A 6,101-nucleotide genomic window follows, 5' to 3' on the forward strand; every position below is an offset into this window, starting at 1 on the left:
GGCTCATGAGAAAATAAGGATATTGTAAAAACATATTTAAGGACACAAATTGAAAGCATTTGGAGTTTTGAAATCGCAGATAATTCAGAGACGGCAGCATCTTTAGGCATGTATAATGAAGGTTGTTCCCAATAATTTGCACGAGATCTCAGTTACAGGTAAGATCTTAATTGTTTCTACAGTTTGGACTGTTTTGGTCAAGAATTTAAAGCCAGATATAAAAAATAATTTAAAAATTGCAACTAGTTCTTTTAACTAACAGGATTCAAAGGTGAGTAGAAGTGGAGCGCTGTGGCTCAGAGGGTTTATTGTCAAATTGCTGGAAAAGTCAGACATAGCTAAATATTCATTCTTTGGCCAGTGTAATAACCTGTAGCTGTACTTTCACTTTATGGCTATGAATTAGGAAACTCCATTATCAGAAGCGTAGGAGCTGCAGTGGAGAATTTAATGCTTTGTCCTTGGTGTCTTGTCATGAGGCAGACCCTAAAATACCTCCGGTGTCTCTGTTGAGGAATTGAAGTCCCGTGCTGAAGACACGTGTTAAGCCTCTCAGCTGTTCACTCCTGCAGAACAGAGGAAGGCAGGTGGATGGGCATAAATGTGGTCTCTGGTCCATACTGCATCGGTGATAAGGTGTTAATGCTCTTGAGGCGGCACATGTTCTGGTCCAGCTCAGTAGCATTCATCCAGTCAATGTGTTACCTTACTGAAAAGCATGACTTCTCTCAGACCTGGTTTCAAAGTGCCCCACTGTTTCATCAAATCAGAGAACTGATGGTTGGAAGATACTACTGGAGGTCTCTAGTCCAACCTCATGCTTGATCCAAGACCATTGCCAACACTGGATCAGGTCAGCTGGGCTTTTGTCCAGATAAATCCTGAAGAAAAATCTTTAAGACCAGAGGTGCTACCACCTCCTCCCCAGATAAGCTGTTCCATGGCTGCATTATGTTCCTGCCTTAATCTCCCAGGCTGTATTTTTGGCTGTTACTCCTTGTTATAATGGGTTTCTGGAGTCTGTGGTCTCTCTTTGCAGCAATGACACTGCTCCTCCTTGCCACTCAAGGACAGCATTGTTAGCAGTTGCTATAGTCAGAAATGAAACAATGGCCAAGCTTGAGCGGTGGCGGCTGCAGGGTGGTGGTGGAATCCTTTGCACCCACCTGGTCGGCTCTAGAGAACTAGGTGCCAAGGATGTGTCCTTGCTGCTGTTGTCACTACTGGGACTGCACCTAGAGGTGACTGGGCCATGAAAAGTCCAGCGAAACAGCTGTTTCAGTAGAAAGCAGGCAGGCAGGGCAGGTGCTATACTGGGGGGAAAAAAAAACATATACGCTGGCATTCAGCTGGCCTCAGAGAGGGCATTCTCCAAATAGCATTACTAACTAAGCCAAGGCACACTATGATCTAATTCTGTGAACTCCTAATGTTCCTCCTAGGGTTTCACTGAAATGCAGATTTTTTTTTTGTTTTTCCTGACACAGGATTTACGAGAATACTTTTTCCACTGAGTTTTCCAACAATGTGATAATAAAAGGGTCTCGGCCAGGTTTTGTACTGAGGTTGCCAAAACTCAAGTGTGATGTAATAAATCAGGTCTGAGCTGCAAGTTCTGCTAGTTGTCACCTGAATATATCATGGATTTCAGTATCACAGTCTTCTCATCTGCACTGGAAATGGGAATCTGAAGCAAAATACAGGTTTGGTAATAAATGAAAAAGCTCAAAGCCATAGCCAAAAAAAAAAAAAAAAGAGTGAATTGACATTGCATGGAGGTTTCGGTTCAGGCAAATGTTGGGTAACAAGCGGTTGGTTTGTACTGACAGGAGAGTCCTCTTGCAAGTGTCATCCTAGAGCTTCACCAGGACTGCAGCCTGGCTCACACAGCAATGCCTGCTTTCCAGACCTGAATCGGGAATGCCCTACCAGCAGCTGGTTATTCTGAAACTCAGGGAGTGGTGGTGGGGCTCTGGTTTTACCCTCGAGATGGGTGGTTCTGTACTGAGGTTTCATCCCTGTCTCTGCACTTTCTCTGGGCTCAAGGGAGGTGCTTTTCCTCCCCGGGTTCTGCAGGAAGCTTCCCTGCACCAGGCAGCTGCATTAGGCCGGCTGCAGGGGAGGGAGGGGAAAAAGGTAAAATCAGTGATAGCGAGCTCCACCACGGCTGGGAACCAGAGTCTATCACCACAGCACCCACCTTACAAAGGATATAAACCTTTCTTTTTTTCTTTTTTTTTTTCCTATAATATACTAATTGTGGGTATTTAGGACAAGGTTTCCATGAGTCCAAAACACTATCGGAGTAATCCATTTTTGTTTGAGATAAACATTACTGTTCTTGTATGCAAGTAATATTTTCTCCTTTTTGTAATTAATTGAACACAACATTTCTGTAGCCTTTAGTTGGAGTTGGAAGTTCACTAGGAAACAGTGGCATACTTGGAGTCTGTCAGTTTAATTCTATACTCAATTTAGTTAAAATGACCTAGAAACTAATCACAAAAAGAAATGCAAACTGCACTGGCTACAGCGAAAGACAGGACTTGGCCTCAGAAGCTGTACGGACTGTTTCACATAGGTAACAAAATCAATACCAGACAGCGTAGCAAAAGCGTCTTTTTCAAGTCAGAAGAGCAGCAGTACTGCCATGAAAAGCCTTTTAAGCCCAGGAAGACTATAGCATGTTTTGGCTCTCTTTAAGGACGTATTAATAAACTACCAAACCTGAATGAATGCAAAAGACAACTGGGCCGTGTTTGTAATAGGTAAGAGTCATAGCCAATTACTGAATGGGTTTCTCTAAGGCCACAAACTCTTAACTCACTTCTGCAAGTGCTCCTTTGGATTAGAAAGTGCCACTGTCTGGTGGAGAGATACAGAGAATTCAACTTCTCTCTGCATGTGGAGAACAGACTTTCCAACAGAGCAGCTGCTCTGCTGATTTTGGAGGAGGGAGGTTACTTTCAGAGCATAGAGATAAAAATCTCTCTGAAACGCACTAAACCAGATCTAAGGCCACTGGGTTAAGCCAACAGCAGTAGGCTGCAAACAACAGCGTGGGGAGAGATGGGCATTCTGCAAACCTTCCCTGGAGCGCAGCCCGTGCCATAGTGAGCGCAGGCTGCCCCTCACTGCAGTGCTCCTCTGAGGCTCTTCGTTGATGACGGCATGTGTACTCGTGAGGTTAACAGCTGTCTCCAGCGTGGAGCAATAGGAAGATGGTATTTCAGTACGGTTTGATTTCTTCACTGCCTTTCACGTGCTCTGTTTCTGTTCTTTGTTACATCCCAGCTCAGTTGTTACACTCTTGCCACCAGCTGCTCCTGTGGCCCCCCCAGGGAAACGAACTAGCTGCACTCAAAACAGGAAACGTGTAGACTGATGGAGCCTTGAAAGTTTAACTCACTATAGTGTGTTTTCCTGAGATTCAGCAATCGTTGTGCCATGGCTAACACTGGAATTGCAATTTCTTCAGTTCTGTTTAGTTTAAAGGTCTTCCGCAGCCTTTGGAGTGTTTGCTGTGACCCTTTTTAGATGCTCTTCGCTAATACAGATGCAATCACTTCCCTTTGAGCTTTCTTGCAAAGACCATGGCCAGAAACAGAGGCTTCCCATTTTCACTGAAGCATCATCACGTTTTCCTTCAGAATTGTGTCTTAAAATTCATTCACTGTACATCTAGATGCTCTTGTGACCACCTTTACCTAGGAAAAGCCGCTACATCTAGCCACAGTGCATTAACTTAACTGCTGAGCTGTTCCAGCGCAGTTCCAGTTCAGCACTGGAGTACCAGTACCAGGGAAAGCTAACAACTTCAAAACCGTTACAAGGATTTAAAACCAAGATGGGAATTCTTTTGTTGTTGCTAAACAATGCTGTGGCATACAAAGAGAAACTAAGTGAAAGACACAACAACTTTTCAGGCTTGCTTTTCCACCACTGCCCCTTTTATTCGTTTCTGTAACATCTATTTTGTAAAGAAATTCTGTAGCCAAAAAGAATTTTTTTTTCTTCAGGAAAAAAACCCCAACCCACAAAATGAACAACAAGCTGCCAGCAAAGGAAACTTTGATTTAAAAATACAATACCCTTTAAGGATCATTACAACTATTTCCTACTATCTCCTAGCCACACTTTCTACCTTGATGAATTGTGCTGTTTTAAAGCACAGACTGCATCTACAAACAAGACACACGTTTACAACAAAAACATGTTTGAAAGAGTTCTTCTTATTTTAGTAAGATCGGCACCAACGCATTATCTGTGCAAATGTTCTGCCAATCTTAGGCAGAAGCAATATGGATACCTTCCCTGCGGGTCAGGATATCAGGCCTACTACCTCCTACTGGACCAGGCTCCCTGTTCTTCGGATCAAATCACACTTGCCTGTGCTGTCAATCCTTGCTCTGCGCTTTCAAAGACTCGTTCTTGTCACTGTCTACACCAAGAGCTGTGAGTCTTTCCAGGATATATTTCCTCTCATACAAATATCCTTCTCCTATTTGTAGCAGGCTGGAAAAGTGTGTTGCCCAACGTGTAATTCTGATTCCTGGGATAAGGCGTCATTTATGGGAATTTAGCTGCTGCCACTTTGTAAAAAGGCAGCAAAGAACTTGATTTTGATTTGTATAATTTTATTAAATTTAAATAAACTGTCACATGTATATTGCATCTAAAGAATCAGTTTTATAAAGCATTCAAGTGCATTATTTTCTTGACTGCCTTCAATTAATTTACTCTGCGCTTTTGGCATTTATCACTATTGCACAACAAATATGTAGAAAGGAAAAAAAAAGCCTTCAGCTACCCAGAAGCAAACATGGAAAACCATCCCCTACTTGGAAGGAACCACCTTCAGTTCTTTGTTACAGCTCTCTGTGCTGGGGAAAAAGAAAGAGAGAACGGGAGGAGATGACAAAGTCGCAGCAAGGCCCGGCAGCTGTTTTATGTCGTTCAGTTTGCAAGAGGTGGCCCTGGTAGGTGTGTTTCCTTGAATGTCTGTACATGTATCCCTGTAAAAGGAACATTTTGTCCTAAAAATAGGTATTTACTGTGGTGGAGCTACTGCTCAGTCTTTGTATGAGAAATGCTTTTCAAACAACTAACAAGGCTTCAGTTCTGTTTCTTAAGAATTGAAAACGCTGCAGTTTTTACCCAGGAAATGATTTACAGCATTCCAAGAAGCCTATTATTTTACCTTTGCTTAATCTTTAAAGAGGCAGCAATGTATGTCAAGAACCACTGTGAAAGTGCTTTCAAAATTTAAAGCAGTCAAATAATTTACGGAAAGCCACTGTCTCAAGACTCACGAAATTTACTGACATGAAAAAACAGACATTGGAAAAGTTAATTTCAAAATTTCTAAGTACAATTGCCTAACACGGCATATTTTCAGATTGATAAGGAAATGCTCTTGGGGCAAATACATGCTGTTTCATAGGGTATGCCAGACAAGCCCTAAGGAAGGCCCAATTCTTCAGCAGGGCATCTGTTGGCTACCTCTCTCCACTCAGCTGCTGACTGTGTCTGACAGTTGACTGCACTAGAAAAGGAGATAGGATAGCTTTTACCTTTTCTCCTCTCCCTCCATCGCCAGCCTGCGCCCTCCTTCTTGTCTTCCTAGTGCCTTGCACGTTTATACTCTCCAGTGAGTCTATGACTGTGCAGATGATGACGATATACTAAATCTAAGGACATAGGAATTTTTTCTAACCCTTGATGCCATGAATCTGCAATTTGAGACTTGTACTCTGGGGCCTTCTAATGAACATACAGGAGCGTAAGTCTGTAATAAATGCGTCAGGTGGCAGCATGAAGTTTTTAAATTATAGGTTTTCTCTTCAGGTGTTTAGGACAGAATTGACCAGCAGAAGGTCTGTGCATTCTGCTAGGCCTTGGAGGCCAAGCATTGCAGAAGGTTTGGGCAGGGAACTTCACCCCTGGAACATCAGCAAAAATCTGTCTTGCATTTAATCCCAAATTTTATTTCTAATGGAAACCCAGGGAGTGTGGCACAACACCTGACTTTCCAGGGAAGGACCACATACTTACACATGCAAACAGAATTCAAAGCCTGTGGGCCATTTTTAATAGCTTTG

This window comes from Buteo buteo, chromosome 13 (genome assembly GCF_964188355.1).
Source record: "Buteo buteo chromosome 13, bButBut1.hap1.1, whole genome shotgun sequence".
NCBI classification, from domain to species: Eukaryota; Metazoa; Chordata; class Aves; order Accipitriformes; family Accipitridae; genus Buteo; species Buteo buteo.